Consider the following 17963-nt stretch of genomic DNA (forward strand, 5'->3'; position numbering starts at 1 on the left):
GATGCTTCTGAAGATAAACATCCAAATTCTCGAGGAATTTATTCTCCCCAACCCTGAGCTTCATCCCACAGTCCCAGCGACCAGATCTTGGCCCTGCATATGCTAGGAGAGTACTCTACCACTAGGCTACATTACACTCCCCAGCCCATACCTTTCTTAGCTGCCAAGATGTTTATCACAGTGGGTTGGAACTGACCATCTAAGCATGTCCCCTAAGCTCCCTGGGAAGGGGACATGCTCCTCAAACTTTGTCTGGTGCTCAGTAGGTACATTAATTGTCAAGTTAATTAGCAAATAGATTTGTGTGCATGTATTCTATTGCAAGGGCTTTTATCTAAGCCTCCAGCCAGGCAATCACTTAGTCCCTAGCTCTTCTGGCCTTTGGAACTACTACTAGAACCAGTAGTAGATTTGACAGTATGAGAAGAAAAAGATTTTACAATCCATTCATGAGTTGACAGTCTTCTAGTAAGATGTCTCCAGCTTTAAAGCATGTGAGAGTCATTTAGGGACCTGGTCAAAATGCAGATTATGATTGGGACGTCTAGAACCGATTGATTTCTTTCTTATTTTCTTTCTGGTGTCAGCAGGACCTCACTGTATTACCCTAGTTGGCCTGGGACACGTGGCAATCCTTTGCCTCAGCCTCCTGGGTGCTGGGATTACATGCATGAACTACATGGGTAGTTTCTTCTACAGACCCAGCATAGACATCCCACATCCTATTAAGAGGTTGCTGTTGATGAGAAAAAAATGTGAGAGGAAAAGTAAAGACCATCAAGGAAGAGCCTCAGGCGAGATCTTTTCTTGGTGGCCTCTGTTTCTACCCAACTCTGAAATGGGGAGCTGGTTGCTTTCCTTTCCTTCCTTCTTTAGAGTGCAGTTTAGATGGGAGATTTTTGTTTTGTTTTGTTTTAAGGAAGAAAAACCATTCCAATTCCCTTCTTCCTTCTAACAAAATAGCAAGTAGTTATTATTTAGTCACTTGTATATTTTTGTGAGGTCTGTGACTCCTGACTCCCAACTCCCTCCCCAAGGTATAGAAAATAGAATCGCTCTTCCCTGAGGTGAGTCAGAGAAACACCGATCTTCCTCTTGTCTGTCTTGGAACAAAGAATACATTTTCTAACTTCCTATCTGATAGTATATGCTCAGACATGTACCCTCTTAGAAGGGTCCTACCCCAACGTGTGATGCAAGGAAAGGCCAAGAAGAATGTTGGGTTTCTCCATCAGTCTATTAACATTAGGTTATGTTCTTTCTGTCCAATTGTATTTCCACAAAAGTGTCCATGCTTCAATCATATCTGTGCAACAAACTCTCTGTGAAAACCCAAAAAGGCTTCAGGGATTTTCTGGTTAGCTGAACACATGGCAGGTCCTGGAGGGTGGTACACAAAGGGCTCCATGCTCCTACCATGCTTAGCCCTTTGGTCTCTGCAGCCATACTCTTTTGTGGCTGTGTGTGTGTGTGTGTGTGTGTGTGTGTGTGTGTGTGTGTGTTATGTATATATCTGGCAAATGTGAATCCATGAGTTCTATTAGATAATATAGCATATGAAACCCAAGGGAGGCATTGGGGTGACTCTGGCTGATAGCATTCATTTGGAAACATAAGTGAAGAAACTTGGGGCTTCTGATTGGCATCTCAGTGGAGGCAATCTTGCAGATAAGTCTCTCTTACCTGTGACAGGTAAGTCAGTGTTAGACTTGGACTGGGGAAATACCCATCTGGTGTCCAGTGCTGCAGAACTGCTTGTGGTAGTGGGGAGGCAGCACCCACTGTCAGAAGTCATCTGTGATGTGATGTACAATAAGAGAAACTGAGTCTGGATCCTTTCATTATTGTCAGGAGAGCTTCAACATTGATGTTTCAGGACGACATTGAGTCTTCCCCAGATTCCCTTCTTCCTGACTTCCTCTATCATCCCTGCCTTTCAACTAGTGAGCTGAGGTGGTACCCATCGCCTAAAGTTGAGATCCTAAAATGAGGCTGGGGAGATGGCTAAGCTGGTAAAGTGCTTGTGATGTAAGCAAGAGGACCTGAGCGCAATCCCTTCCACCCGTGTGGAAAGTCAGTGGAGCAGCACACGCTATAGTCCCTGCTCAGGGGAGGGATGGACGGGAGGGGCTCTGTGGCATGTTGGCCAGCTAGCTATTCTAGCTGAGTTGGTGGCTTTACGTTCAGTGAAAGATTCTTTTTTTTTTTTTTTTTTTTGGTTTTTCAAGATAGGGTTTCTTTTTGTAGCTTTGGAGCCTGTCCTGAATCTCACTCTGTAGACCATGCTGGCCTCAAACTCACAGAGATCCACTTGGCTCTGCCTCCTGAGTGCTGGGATTAAAGGCGTGTGCCACCACCACCTGGCAAAAGATTCTTTAAACACACACACACACACACACACACACACACACACACACACACACAGCAGCGAATGATTGAGGAAGACACCTGATGCCAATATCTGTCCTTAACACATGCATGCACACAGGTGCATGCATACCTGTGTAAATACATGCAACCCCACACATATGTGTACATATACGAGATCATGAAATGAGGTGACATTCGAATGGAGCGTGACTGTTTTTTTCCAGTTCCGTTCTTCACACTATCTGGAGGTAGAAACAATACAAACCATAGTTGTATCCCAATTCTGACAACTGAACCCTAAAGAAATGAGACAAGGGAAAAGTTTCAATTATTTAAGAGCTGGATCAGCAAAACCTAGGAAACCTCAGAGGTCATGTAACTCAATATCCCCTCCAGCACCTGAATCCCTTGTATAATCCACCACTCTGTCTAGACCTATCTGTACCACTCAGGCTTCCCCCATGCCCAGCAGGTGTTTCCATGTGAAGACACCCTAACGTCATCATTACTCCACATGCCCACTCCTGCCTATATGCCAAGCCGCTCTCAACTGTTCAATCTTCTGATCTCGTTACTCATTGATCCCTGTTTATGAGCTTGGTTTGTCCTTTAGGTCTGATATGCCATCAAGATAAGACCAGGTGGCAGTGAGGAATAATCAAGTTGGGGAGCCAAGGTCAGGGCCAGAAAAACCTGCTTTTCTCAAGTAGACCTCCCTCTTGAAGCTTCTCTCCAAAGAATTCTGACCCTGTCTTCATGGATTTTTTTTTTTCTTTGTTAATCTGTTCTTTGAGATGGGGTCTAAAGTAGACCACGCTAGCCTTGAACTTCCTCTAGGGCTGAATATGATTTTGAACTCTTGATCTTTCTGCCTCCACTTTCCAAGTGCTGGTTTACAGGTTTAGCATCATCGTCTATTTCTTCCCCTTCCCCCTCCCTCCCCCCCCCCAGCCACTTTTTCAATGTTTCAGACTGACCTTGCTTGTCTCTTAATAATTCTCTCCTAATGTTTCCATCCTCTCTAATTCTCTAGTATCGAGTATCTCTAGTATATCTGGTATTTCTAGTCATCTGCATTGATCCGCATTTGGCTCAGAATAGCACTCTCTTCATCCTCATGAAGGTGGTACTGAAGCCTTGGGCACCTGTACCAGAGGTGTAGGATAGGACTTAAAGCTCTGAATGTTAATAGCACCCCAGGAGATTCTACTGTAGGTGACCAGAGGCATGCTGTGGAGAAATGTTTATTTAGGAGTTCAAATTTGAGCTTTGCCACCTACTAGTTATACTGCCCTAGGCTTATTTGCTCATTTTTATAAGCCTAGGTGCTTTCATGTTGAATAAACAGATGATAAAAATCCTTCTCAGTGTGTGAGAACCACAAAACAAAGGGTCAGCTATAAGATGCTTCATATAATTCCAGGCAGGTGGCAAATGCTAGTTAAACACAAACTAGCATTGCTATTAGTGTATTTCTTCCTTTCTCTCCAGGACAGGGATGTCCTTAAATGACAATAATTTATGGCCTGTCCTTTTAAACTTAAAAAAGGGTCTTATTTTATGTGTATGAGTGGTTTGCCTACATTTATGTACATATGAGCACCGTATGAGTGCCTGGTACCCACAGAAGCCAGAAGAGGACACTGGGGATCCAGCTAGTGCTCTTAACTGCTGAACCATCTTCTCCCTGCATGTCTGTTTGAGCAGGCTGGGCTTTCTGCTGCCTGTGAGTCTTATTTTCCCCTATGTGACTCTTGGTTCCTAGGAGTAGTTTATTATCATTCCCATGCAAAGCCATGATGAACTTTGAAATCAGCAGGTAATAAAAATCTTCTAAATATTTTTATGACTGAAGGCCATCTGACTATGTCCTCTGTGTTACCCACCTCCCACCCCTGCAACATCAAATCTGCTTGTCTTCCCTTCCCACATGTTCTCTAGTATCCTTTTGCCATATACTAGCACTCAGTCAATTCCCTACCTGCCCAACCTTCTCATTTTCCCATTCGGTGTGAAGATTGCCATCCCACAGAGTGTTAAAGCCTCAGATTCAGCTTAGCACAGGATACATGCTTCATAGCCTGGGGAGATGGCTCTTTTGGTGAAGTGCTTGTTAATTACACAATCAGGAGGACCTGAGTTCGGATCCCCAGCACCCATGTAGAAAGCTGGGCACAATAGTGTGGGGACAGAGACTAGCAGATCCCAGAGGCTTACTGGCCAGCTGGTTCAGCTGAGATAGCAGGCTCTGGGTTTAGTGAAAGACTCTGTCTTATTTAAAAAAAAAAAAGGTGAGAAGCCACCAAGGAAAATACCCAACATCATCCTCTGGCCTCCATATATATATACAGGAAGACACATACTCATGTACCCACCAAAATACACGCTTCATAGCATTTTTAATGAGATAATGAAACATGAGGCTGATGACATGAGCATACAGGTTGAGTAGGAGGTGGGAGACATAGCTTTGTCCACCAGGCAATAGGGATTCATTTTTACCTTGCATAAAAGTGTTCAGTTTTTCTGTTGTTGTTAGTTTATGTGATCTTTGGGGGGTTATTATTTTACTTCATGACTCCCCGAAGAGTATCAAAGCAGTAACTCAGAACTGAACCTATACTGTGGACAAGTTACATTTGACATTCTCATCCATGAATAAGCAGCAACTATTTAGAGCACCCATGGGTTGTTGACTCTCTCTTACGAAGGGGGTCTCATGTATCTCAGATTGGCCATGAACTTTCTAGGTAGCAGAGGAACTTCCTGAGTATTGACATTATAACACTGTGCTGGAAATCTGTAACCAGGGGCTGTGTACATGCTAAGCAAGCATATGCCAGCTGAAACTATATCTCAGCCCTGCAGCTGTCTCTTGGCAACCATGGGGAGGGGGTGTGTGTATTGATACTAACTCTATGGATGCTCAAATCTCTTATGTAACATGGTTTTCTGTTTGTATATAATCCAACCCATTCTCCTACCTGTTTTACCATTTTTGAAAAAAGTTTTTATTAATTTTAGATATACATGTGTGGGCTGAATGTGCACATGTGTGCAGGAGTCCCTGGAGGTCAAAAGAGACATTGGATCCCCTGGAATTGGAGTTATGGATGGTTATAAGCCTCTATGTGGGTGCTGAGAACTGAGTCCAGGTCCTTTGAAAAGGTAATAAGTCCCCTTAGCACTGAGCCACCTCTCCAGCTCATCCTTTGTGCTTTAAGACACCTCAAGATTATTTCTAGTACCTGGTACAGTATCAGTGGTACAAAGCCGTAGCTACACTATGTTATCTAGAGACTAACAATAGGAAGCCTGTGTTTTCGGCATAGATACAGTCATTTTTCTGAATACTTCCAATGTGAGATTGGCTAAATCCACGCATTCAGAAACCACAGAAAATGAGGATCAATTGTACTCGGTGCGGGCTGCGGCATTCAGGGTTTAAAGAGCACAGAGCTAGAAGGAGGAACTGTAAGGCTAGCTGTCACTCATGTGCTCTATATGACCCTGGGCAAGTGTCCCCGCCTTCTAACCCTCATTCCTCCTCTGTGAAGTGAGAATAGTGCTGATTCCTCACTTTCAGTGGTCGCTATGGTAGTTAAATCTAGTAAGCACTTAGCACATAGTCTGGGACATAGTTAGGGTTATAAACCCCAAGACCAGTACTGTCAGTCCTGGTGTTATCTGTCAGTCCCTCCATCATGGCTTTGATGGGGCCTAGTGATGGGAAAAAGAACATTCTTGTCTTGTTGATCTTTTCTTTTGACACCCTCTTTCTTTAACATTCTCTTAATTGGTTGGTTTATGTCACACCAGTCACTTCCTTATAGCTGGGGTGATATAATTGCAGAGAATTCGCTGCCTCTCTGTCTACAGTTTCTCAATGTTTTTGTCTTAAAGGCACAGTAACTTCCTGCTTTTCTAGTCAAGCTTTGTCACCTGGGTTGCTAATGCTGTTGCATAACCAGGCACTTTCCCCTCTCGTGAGGTGTTTTTTTTTTCTCCCAGGCAAATATGAATGCCCAGGGTGTGAGTACAGCCCCTGTGAATGGCTGCCCTTTCCATACCATCCTCAGATCTATAAAGCTGCTCTAGGAAGTTTTCACAGGTGAGTGAATTCAAAATCTGGATTCCCTTTAGCAAATTACAGCTTCCGGTGCTTTTATTTAATTACCATCTTAGTGGCTAAGAACCACCAGAATGAAGACACGTGGAATGAGGCACATGAGAAGAACAACTTCTGGATGAGTGTTGCCTGATAAACTGATGGCCATTGTACTAAGTAACTTGCCATTAGCACACATAAAGCCCTGGGTTCAATCCCCAGCACCACAGAACCGGGCATGGTGGTGCACACACTTGTAAGCCCATCACTTGGGAGGCACAGACAGTAGAATCAGAAATGCAAGGTCATTCATGGCTACATAGTGAGTTTAAGGCCAGACTGGAATACAGAAAATGAGAGAGAGAGAGAGAGAGAGAGAGAGAGAGAGAGAGAGAGAGAGAGAGATTTCAACATGCATTCATCTGCTAAAATGACATAAAAGTCTCCCAAGGAAAAGAATTAAAGTTTATATCCCAGTCAGAAAGAAGAAGGAGTGAGTAGGCTAACTTAACCACTGGGAAGAAGAGAAAAACAAGAGAAAGGAGAAAGCCTGTCCTAGTTAGTGTAGGAAACCCCACAGCTGTGAGCTGGCTTCTCCTTGGAAGCTTAGAATGGCCAAGAGAAGTATCATGTTAGAGGCCCTGGGCGTGTTCTTGACTTTGACTCTTCTTATATGTGCATTCTTCACACACTGTACTCCTCAGAAGTTATTAGCAGACAGCTTCTGTGAACTGGATCCAATGATGGCTGCTATCTTTCCCACTTGGCTTTCTTTCCGTTGGCAGCAGCCACAAAAACCTGAGTCCCTAGCATCTCTCTCTTTCATCAGTCAACAATCTGTAAGCTGATTCTTAAATGCTGTCTCCTTTTCCTGCAGCCCAGTGTGGGCTGGAGCTTTGAAGAGTTGAATGTACCAGGCCTTCCTCAAATGATGCTGTATATTTAGAATGTTCCTTAGCTGGGTGGGCATTTTCATTTCTTCCTCCTGCTGACTCAACCTCACCCCAGGGCATACCCATTGTGGAAAACAAAACAGGGCTGGCCTGGTAGCAGTGGTTCACAACTGGGGGCAATTTTGTCCTCCAAGGGCTATGCCTGGGGACATTTGTGGTTGTCATTCTGGGAGGCATGATGCTACTGGAATCTACTGGATAGAGGGAATGGACATTGCCCAACAGCCCACAGAGCTCAGAATCATCTCCCATAGCAAAGATCTACCTCGGGCACTCCTTCCCCTTCAAGTGATGGAGAACTTCCAAAAATGTAAGGAGGTTCAGTGAAAGATGGGCTACAGTTTGATTTTTGAATTTTACTTCTTTATGTTCAGTAAAGTTGGATACTTACTTGTATCATTGTATCATGGTCCAGTTTTGAAGGGTTGGAAGTATAGCTCAGTGATACAGTACTTGCTGTATTTCCCCAGCACCAAAAAACAAACAAATAAAGAACAAAAACGTAAATGTTTTGTCTGATTCACAGTCCAGTAATGTCATTTGGAGTATGTTGCTTATAGGATAAGAGAATACAATGGAGGGTAGGAGGAGAGAAGGCATATGATATACTGAGCAAGGTGTGTTTACCAGAGCACTGTGGACATTTGGGGGCAAGGTAGCTTTTTGTTGTGTGAGTTGGTTCTGTGCATTGTAAGGTATTAAAGGTATCTCTACCCACTAGATACCAGTAGCATCATCTCTCCCAGAATGACAACTAAAACTGGCCCCAGACATTGCCAAGAGGGCAAAATTGCCCCCAGTTATGAATCACTGCTTGCAGGCCTGCATGAGGCTGAAAAGGCTGTCTGTGTGAGGGCTCAAACTAAGAGTCCTCTAGGCATTTCCAACACTTTTCCCTATCATAAGGAGTCTTGGCCTGCTTGTCACCGTGTGGACCCAGCATGCCTCATACCTTAAAGGCTTGGTTCTGAGCCTGGGGCCAGCTTCTCGGTGGTGTAAGGATTAAAAAAGATATTGGATGGGTCAGTGTATTGAATATCATTGTGTAACACAAATCTGCTGTGGGAACGCAGACAGAACTATGTTCGAGAGGGTTTATTTGGGCTCAGTTTGAGGATACAGGCCATCATGTCTAGGAAGGACATGGTGGTACCAGTGGCTCTAACTGTGGTGGCAGAAGCCTGAGGCTGCTGGTTGCATTGTACCTATCTATAGTCAGGAAACTAAGGAAGAAGCTTTCCTTTGGCTCTCTGTCTTTTCAGTCAGTCCAGACCCCATGAATGGTCAGGGTCAATCTTACCTCATTTAAACACTTCTAGAAATACCTTTCTAGACATACTTGGAGTTATGTTTCCATGGTGATTCTATATCATCTTTTGGGGGGGGGGTTGTGGGTTTTTTTTGTTTTGTTTTTTTTTGAGACAGCGTTTCTCTGTGTAGTTTTGGTGCCTGTCCTGGATCTCGCTCTGTAGCCCAGGCTGGCCTTGAACTCACAGAGATCTGCCTGCCTCTGCCTCCTGAGTGCTGGGATTAAAGGTCACCACCGCCCGGCTCCATGGTGATTCTAAATGCAGTCAGTCAAGGTGAAAATGGAAACTGGGCTGGTAAAATGGTTCAGTGGGTAAAGGGGCTTCCTGCCAAGACTGATGACCTGAGTTCAAATCCCAGGACCTGCGTGGTGGAAGGAGAGAACTGATCACTGAAAGTTGTCCTCTGATCCCTAATAAACAAACAAACAAACAAACAAACAAACAAATAAATAAATAAATAAACTAATGTAATTTAAAAAACATTTTTAAGCTGGGCGGTAGTGGCGCACACCTTTAATCCCAGCACTTGGGAGGCACAGGCAGGTGGATCTCTGTGAGTTCGAGGCCAGCCTGGTCTACAGAGCAAGTTCCAGGACAGCTAGGGCTGTTACACAGAGAAACCCTGTCTCAGGGGTGAGTGGGGGTAATTAAGGGACTGGAGACATGACTCAGCTGTTAAGAGCACTTACAGCTCTTACAGAGGACCTGAGTTCAGATCCCAGCACTCATCTGGTGACTCACAATCTCCTGGAATTACAGTTCCTGGGTTCTGATGACCTCTTCTGGCCTCTAAGGGCTCCTGAATGCATGAGTACATATTAACGCACAAAGGTACACACACACACACACACACACACACACACACACACACACACACACACACACACGATAGATAAATGATAGATATACAATAAATATATAAATTTTTAAAAATTTTAAAGAAAATTAAAATTTAAAGATCTGTACAATAAAAAAATGAGAAATGAGATCTCTGTTGCAAATGGGCTCTCTGTCCATCAGTATGAAGGAGGGTTGAGAAGTATTTCTAAATGATTAGCATGAGGAGATACTGAATCTTACTTCTGGCCTTTCCTTTTGTGCATACACACCAAAAGAAGAAGGAGAAGGAGAAGAAGAAGGAGAAGGAGAAGGAGAAGGAGAAGGAGAAGGAGAAGGAGAAGGAGAAGGAGAAGAAGAAGAAGAAGAAGAAGAAGAAGAAGAAGAAGAAGAAGAAGAAGAAGAAGAAGAAGAAGAAGAAGAAGAAGAAGAAGAAGGAAAGACACTGAGGGCAAGAAGAAGTCAGTCAGACTTACAACACAAGTCACACAGGCCCCAGGGTGCCTTGGCCCTCAGTGGAAGTAGAGCCATCTGAATGGGACACAAATGAACCAGATGTGGCACCTGAGGGGAAGTGCTAACGGGTGGGCAGGATTTGAAAGGTGGAGCGGGCACTGGTGTGGGTGGGATGTGAAGCTCAGGAAACCAGCAGAGGAAGGACAGAGTTCCCACTTGGCTGCAGATCAAATCTCACAAGGAAAGAGAGGGAAGGGACGTTGGCAGGCAGTTGAGAAACGTTAAAGTAAAATGTCCGCAAACATAAACCGTAAAGCTCGAAGTGCTTTCTAAGCTAAAATAGTACTCTCCGTCTTGGGGGAGGGGGGAATGTTAGAAATTAACTCTGCTTCTCTTGGGAGGAGCCCAGAGGTGAGAGTTGCTGTAACTGGAGTTGGTCTGTCTCTTCCTAACAAGGGCTAATCTTTCTCACAAGCTGCACCCTCTCTTTTCTCTCCTCTTCCTCTTCACAAGAGGCCGATAAGTGCAACCGTCTAGTTCCTTTATCATGCCCTCCTTGTCCTTCTGGATGGTTTGAGTTGTTCTGTGTGTGCTGGAATCCACAGTAGCCCTGAGTGCTGGGAGTTGAGGTACACCCTGAGTCGTTCACTGTGGAAATGTCTGCGTCTCACCCCTGTGCCATTTCTCTCCCAAAGCCACCCAGCTTCAGTGGGGGCTTCTGGATCTTGGATATACCGGGCTGTCTGGATGATTGGCACCTGGACCAGGGGAGCCTGAAGGCATCTAGATCATCTTTGAACAACTTCAGAAGGGCTGTCATCCACAGAGATGTCTTTGCAGCAATCAATTGGAGCCTCTCAGAAGAGCTTTTGATTAAATGAGGTCACCCTGCATGGCCCTGGAGTTAAAATGACTATGTTTGTCAAAAACAAAATGACAACCAAAAAAAAAACCTTAGCTATGTCAGAGGGCTGGGCTGGAGGACAAGTGTCTGAAAAAACACCTGCATTATCGGGAATTTACTGCTGCTCACCTGGCCTCAGGTATCTGTGCCTAACCTTTAACTTGTATTGTGAAATCATTTAGACACACCCATTCATAGTGTGTGTGTGTGTGTGTGTGTGTGTGTGTGTGTGTGTGTGTGTGTGTGTTGTGCTCATTTGTGGCTTTTTAACTTCCTTGTTTCTCTCCTGCTTTGAGGTGGCCTACTTTGTTTTTGGAGGATACAGTTCAGCTGCTAACAGGGGGTCCCACCACCTCTCTCTAGACTTGCGGGTGGGAACTAGTGCCCTGGCCCCAGTGGAGATCACTGCCGGGGTATGGAGAGAAGAACTTCAGTGGGTTGAATCCAGGCATGGGATCACTGGAAAGGAACGAGCATGGCCAGGCTTGCAGTGAGGAGGGCTGTTCTCTGTTCGTGGCCTGGTCTCCCAGAACCCCTCCCCAAACCTGCCTCTTTAGTCACACACTCTTCGATTTTACTGCACTTCAGTAGATAAATTGATAGAGGGACACCATTTAGACTCCTGGGGGAGGGGAAGGGTAGATATTTAAACATCTCTACCATGACACAGAGGGATTTTAGAAAGGGAAAGGGTGTTTTGCTCATAGACTCTTGGTACTGGTTGTCTGGGTCGCACTTATAAAGCAATTATAAAAGCATGCTAATGCAATGAGAATGGTACTCAAAGGATAAATTCCGGGATCACATGGAATTCTTCGAAAGCCTGGCTAGGTGAGAGGTGAGAAGGATGGAAGGAACCCCCTGAGCAAAGGCTCCCAGGCAGGCAGGATGGCTTTTGGCCTCTCGAAGTCACTAAGTGAGTCCAGAGCAGCTGCTCTAGCTAGCAAGTAGGAAGTGCAGTGGGAGGCAGGCTGGAGAAAAAGACCCAGGGCAGAATCTTCAGGGTGTGGACTTTCACCTGAATATGAAAAGAAGCTGCTGAGGAATTTTACCCAGGAAATGGACGTCTTTGGCCTTCTGGTTTTGTTTTGTATTTTAGTTGAAGTATAACCTGTGGTAAAGTGTATAAATATTCAACACTCCTTAGAGTTTTGTGCATGAATATTCAAACTAAGAGACAGAATGTGACTATCACAGACTTAGTTTCTCAGACCATTTGTTGCTGGGGTGTTGATCGTCGATGAAGCAAGTTCCGGGAAGGGAAGAGGAGTTTGCAACGCATCCCATCTCTCTGGTAGAGTAGTGGTGCTGGCCTGGACCTGAGTGGAAACACAGTGGGGCCAGGGGGCAGTGAGAAAGGGAAATAAATGCTGGAGATAGAAGCAATTAAATTTGCTCTTGGGGTGCATGGGAGGAGTGAAAGCAGAGATCCTGGTTCCTAGGTGTGGAGTGTGAGCAGTGTGGCTAGCGTGGTCCCCCTGTAGAGATGGAGCAGGCCAAATGAAGAACAGACTTTCCAGGGGAGGGAAGGATGGAACATTCCACTCTGGACTTGTTAATTTTTAAATACCCGTGAAAGATGCAGGTAGGGACATCAACTAGATAGGAATGGGCCAGAGATACACAGCCAAGAAGTATCTGCTGAGACGTAGAGGTCAGCCGAGCGGATGGCGTTGTCTAGGAAAGTGGGGTAATGCGGAAAGGCAGAAACAAGCCAGAATTGGAACAAAAAGTTATAAATATTTAGAACCTGAGTGGAGGAGCCGACAAAAGAAGTCTTTCCGTTGTTGAAACCAAAGGACCTGCCAGAAATAAAAGAGGAACGGTTTATTTGTGCCCATAGTTCCAGACAGTACGGTCCACCATTGTGCAGAAGGCATAGTGGGGTTCGAACCTGTGGGAGGCAGGAAGTGGAGAGCATGGCCAGACCCAGGGACCAGATAGACTTCCTGCCTCTAGGCGCCCACTTCTGCCAGCCAGGTCCCAACCTCCCAAAGCTTCTGCAGCTTCTCCCAACACCACCAGCAGCTGAGGAACAAGCATTCAACCATGAGCCTACGGGGAACATTTTAGATTCAAACTTTGCCAAGGTGGAAAAAGCCCAGAATAGGAGGGCATAAAAAAAAAAAATTTAGTGTGCACCAAGAACTCTTTCATCCTTCACATACATACGTCTCGGCATACACATACCCTTGCACATGAGTGCGGGCACACTCAGGGACACACACACACACACACACACACACACACACACACCATAAATAGTTAAGTAAATGTTTAAAAAAAATAAGATGAAAGGAGACAGGTACTCAGTACTTAAAAGGACAGGCAGGTAACTGGAGAGCCACTGGGCCTAAAATAATAATGATGATGATAATAATAATAATAATAATGATAATAATAATGATAATAAAAAGTAAAAATGTTGTTTTAGGGGATCTCATACATCCCAGGCTGGCCTCAAACTTAGTAGGCAGTAAGGGATGACTCCTGGTCCCCCTGTCTTTACTTCCTAAGTACTGGGGTTACAGGTGTGTGACACAAAGCATGGCTTGAATTTTTTTTTTATATTGGAGGTCTTTATTTGTTTTAATTTTAATTTTATTTTCATTTTACATACCAACCACAGTTCCCCCTCCCTCCTGTCCTCCCAAAACCTCCCTCCTACTCCCCCACCCTATCCACTCCTGAGAGAGGGTAAGGCCTCCCATGGCAAGTCAACGAAGTCTGGCATATCAAATTGAGGCAGGACCAAGCCCCTCCCCCTGCATCAAGGCTGAGCAAGGCATCCCACCATAGGGAATGGGCTCTAAAAAGCCAGTTCATGCACCAGGGGTAAATCCTGGTCACACTACCAGGGGCCCCACAAACAGACCAAGTCACACAACTGTCACCCACATTCAGAGGGCCTAGTTCGGTCCCATGAAGGTTCCCTAGCTGTCAGTCCAGAGTCTGTGAGCTCCCACTAGCTCAGGTCAGCTGTCTCTGTGGGTTTCCCCATCATGATCTTGACCCCCCACCCCACCCCACCCCACCTCCCACCCCACTCATACAATCCCTCCTCCCTCCCTTTGACTGGACTCCTGGAGCTCTGCCTAGTGCTTAGCTGTGGATCTCTGCATCTGCTTCCATTAGTCACTGGATGAGCTCTATGATGACAATTAGGGTAGTCACCAATCTGATTACAGGGGAAGGCCAATTCTGGCATTCTCTCCACTATTGCTTGGATTCCTATCTGGGGTTGTCCTTGTGGATTCCTGGGAATTTTCCTAGCCCCAGGTTTCTCCCTAACCCCATAGTGACTCCCTCTTTCAAGATATCTCTTTCATTGCTCTCCCTCTCCGTCCCTCCCCCTACTTGACCATCCAGGTCCATGTTCTCATTCCCCACCCCTCCTCTCTTTCCCCTCCCCATTTACCCAGGAGATCTGATCTATTTCCTCCTCCCAGAGTGATCCATGCATGTCCCTCTTAGGGTCCTCCTTGTTACCTATCTTCTCGGGAGTTGTGGATTGTAACCTGGTTATCCTTTGGTTTACATCTAATATCTACTTATAAGTGATACATAACCGTGTTTGTCTTTCTGGGTCTGGGTTACTTCACTCAGGATTATTTTTTCTAATTCCATCTATTTGCATGGCTTGAAGTTTTAAAAAGAAATACTAGAACCTGTTTGTGGTTGGTAATTCTCAAGCATGGTTGAAGGAGAGAACCAGTTTTTGAAAATTGTCCCTTGACCTGTCAGCTCCTAGTACCAGCAGTGTGCAGAGGCTTCTCACTCACACAGCACTAGAATGAAATCTGCCCAGTGCAGAAACACCTCACACACACACCCTCTCCTCCCACAGCCCCAGACACTCCTCGGGTCCTGAGCAACCTGTCCTTCTGACAGGGGGCATACCACGATGGATGACAGGCCATGTGGATGTCCCTTTAGAGAAGTCAGAGCACCCCACCCCATCCTCCACCCATGGTAGATGGTGACTGAGATCCCCATTTAGACTTGCTTCTCTCTGGCTTAGGTTCCTTGTTCAAGTGCATGGGACATTTACCACAGTAGCAGCCATTGCAACCTTGGCCTATCCATTGATGCAACTGGGTCTTAAAGGGGAAGAAGCAAGACTGTGGAGAACTATTCGTGGAGGCCTCAAGCAGAAAAGGCAGAGTGGGTTATTTTGGATGTTTCCCAGTTACAGCTTCCAGCAGGGTAGGAGTTAACGACACTTTCAGGGTTGATGGGAGGAGAGAGCCGACAAGCTTCCCCTGGAATCCACCCTGCAATCCAAAATGGGTAGTTCTGGTAGCCTTGGTACACACTGTGCTGGTCAGGGCTGCCTTCTCTCCAGGAGAGAATGAAATATCTAATCACAGACAAGCAAGATCCTGGACTAAAGACTGAGTTCCCGGTACCCCGATATCAAGCTAAAGTGTTTGCTGACTTGAGTTAGGGCAGAGAAAATAAAATGGGGACAGAGACAGCTGTAACTATGCTTAATGTTGTGGATAGGACCTGGGCAGCAGCAAGCCAGTCCCAGATTCCAAGAGTAAAGCGGGTTCTGCACATGGAGAAAGAACATTCTTTGGGCTCCCCTACATGTGTGGGATAGAAATCATGCAATCTGGAATATGTGACCTTGAGCTGGGTCCCACTGAGTTCTCAGGTCAGAAAAGGGCCTGTTATCAGTAGGTAGTGGTGTTGGATGCTGGTGATCCCAGTTTTCTGGAATCTGAGGCAGAAGGATCAAATTCAAGGCTGCAATTTCAAAACACAAACAATAAAAAAAAAATTGACTCTCATTTTTCATATTTGCAAAACAGATTCCAGAAAAAGGGGGGGGGCACAAAGATGTCACGGCTGAAAGAGAAACCACTTTTCTTGTAGTGTCATCACTTGTGTGCCTGACTCTTCTTAAGTACGTACACACACACACACACACACACACACACACACACACACACACACACACACGAGAGAGAGAGAGAGAGAGACATGTACACATGTACACACAAGCACAGCACCTTCAAGATTCCCAGACTCTCTCCTTCTGTCCTCAGTTCTCACATATTCTGCCATATGCCCCACATATAAACTTAACTCAGTAACTCCACGCTTGAGGAAAACAGAAGAACAAATTTACTATTCACCTAGTGGCCATAGAGTACAATTGCAGGCATAGTGGTTAAAAAGGAAACCATCGACTTGGTCTTCCTCGGCTTCTAACACAAATGGGAAAAGGGAAGACACATGGGGGTTCAGGGTTCGGATGCTTCAGGGACTAAGGACTGAACACAAACCAGCAAGGGGAGTTTAAGGATCACCCAAAGAGGCGATCCCCGGCTTCATTTTGATTGTTCTCTACGGCGCAGATGCGAGTTGCCACACCTTGATTTTTAGAAGCCAGAAATCCTAATTCAGTGTGAAGCCTCTTGATTCTTAGAGGGCAACTCAATTTTCTTGGAAACATTAAATGAACTAAATCTAGCAGTAAGCCCTGCAGCTTTCTGCATTCTGCTGTAGAGGTACAAGGCAGCTCCCCTAACTGTGGTATTATACTGCCACTCTCCAGCCACTGCTTGCCATTGCAGCGGAGGCATCCTGGCTCTGGGCTTTCCTCGGCACCAGGGGCTGGATGCCAGAGCTCCAGAGAACAACTAAATCTACAGGAAGTGGAAGGCTCATCTGAGCCACGTGGGGGCAGAGACTGGAGCCTTGCAGATTAAATGGCCGACTGCTCCTGCAGGAAGCCCTCAGGATTGGGAAGGCTTTTGTCGGGCTCAGAAGCCAGGGCTGCCTCTCGGAGGACTTCCAGGTGCTCCTCAGCAGCAGACAGTGACTGGTCGATCCAGTCCAGGCCCCCGGTTAGGTGGCAGGCATTCCTGGTTACTAGCACCAAGTGACTGACGGATAGGAGCAGAGCAGTTGTCCTAAAAAAAAAAAAAAAAAAAAGATCAGGCGCTGTACAAAGTGGGGAACTTTCATAAAAACCCAAATGGGTGCACACTCTAGATTAGTGTTCCCCAAACTGGAGACCCTCTCCTGGAAGGTGGAAGGTGGGCAGTTATGTAACACAATGGATCCATGCTGAAATACATAGGGCATGGCTGCCTTAAACAAGGTTAACTGTCCTGGAGCCTTTGAGGAGCCTGACAAAACTCCAAGGGGAAACTGAAGAGCTGCATCTGGTAAATATATTTAAGACAGTAGAAGAGCCTTTCAGCAACACAGCCATTAACAGCTCCCAGAAGGGTGTTTTATGAAACAGTTTGGATGTGGTCAATTGGATGAGCAGATCTCCAACTGCTGCCCACTTAAAGATGGGCTATATATAATCCCTCTTCAGTGAACATCTCTTATTGATCCCAAATCAATAAGCCCAGGGCTGGCTTACTCAATGATAAAGAAAATGTAATTGGAAACCAAATTGAGGAGGAAGATTTTGTTTGTTGTTGTTATTTCTGTGGGGGTTTTTTAATTGAAAAATTCACTATGAAATAATTTTTATATGGTGAGAGAGCCAGTGTGTTCAGGGCTCCATTATCGATTACTAACCCATGGAGAAAGCTGAGCGGCGATGGGAATGGGGCAGAGTAACCAAAGCAGGCGCGCCGTGACTTACTAGCCACCTGGCAACCATCACACGACACGTCCATGGGAGTCTCACAAAGCAGACGGAGACAACATGTAGGTATTCAATGGGTTTACATTCCATAGGGCTGAGCGCACTCTGTGCGGTGGAGGAGGGTCCAGAGAAGAGGCTCCTGAGATGCCTGATGGGGAGTGAGTTCCACCTGTGGCTGACCTGTTACATGTTCTTGTTGCTGGGCTCACCACAGCGCTACTGGGTAGTGCTTTCCAGCAAGGTGTGGCTGCTTTTGAGTCCAAAGATCAGAGGGAGGAATGGGGAGCAAAGGGCAGGGAGGCCAAGTTAGCATAACCAGTTAAGCATGCACATCCAAGCCTGATCCATGGTTTGCTCCCTCCTTTCAGGGGTTCAGGAAGAAGTCCGGGTTCTATCACCTGCCAGG

The sequence above is a fragment of the Onychomys torridus genome, chromosome 8, assembly GCF_903995425.1.
Source record: "Onychomys torridus chromosome 8, mOncTor1.1, whole genome shotgun sequence".
Classification (NCBI taxonomy): Eukaryota; Metazoa; Chordata; class Mammalia; order Rodentia; family Cricetidae; genus Onychomys; species Onychomys torridus.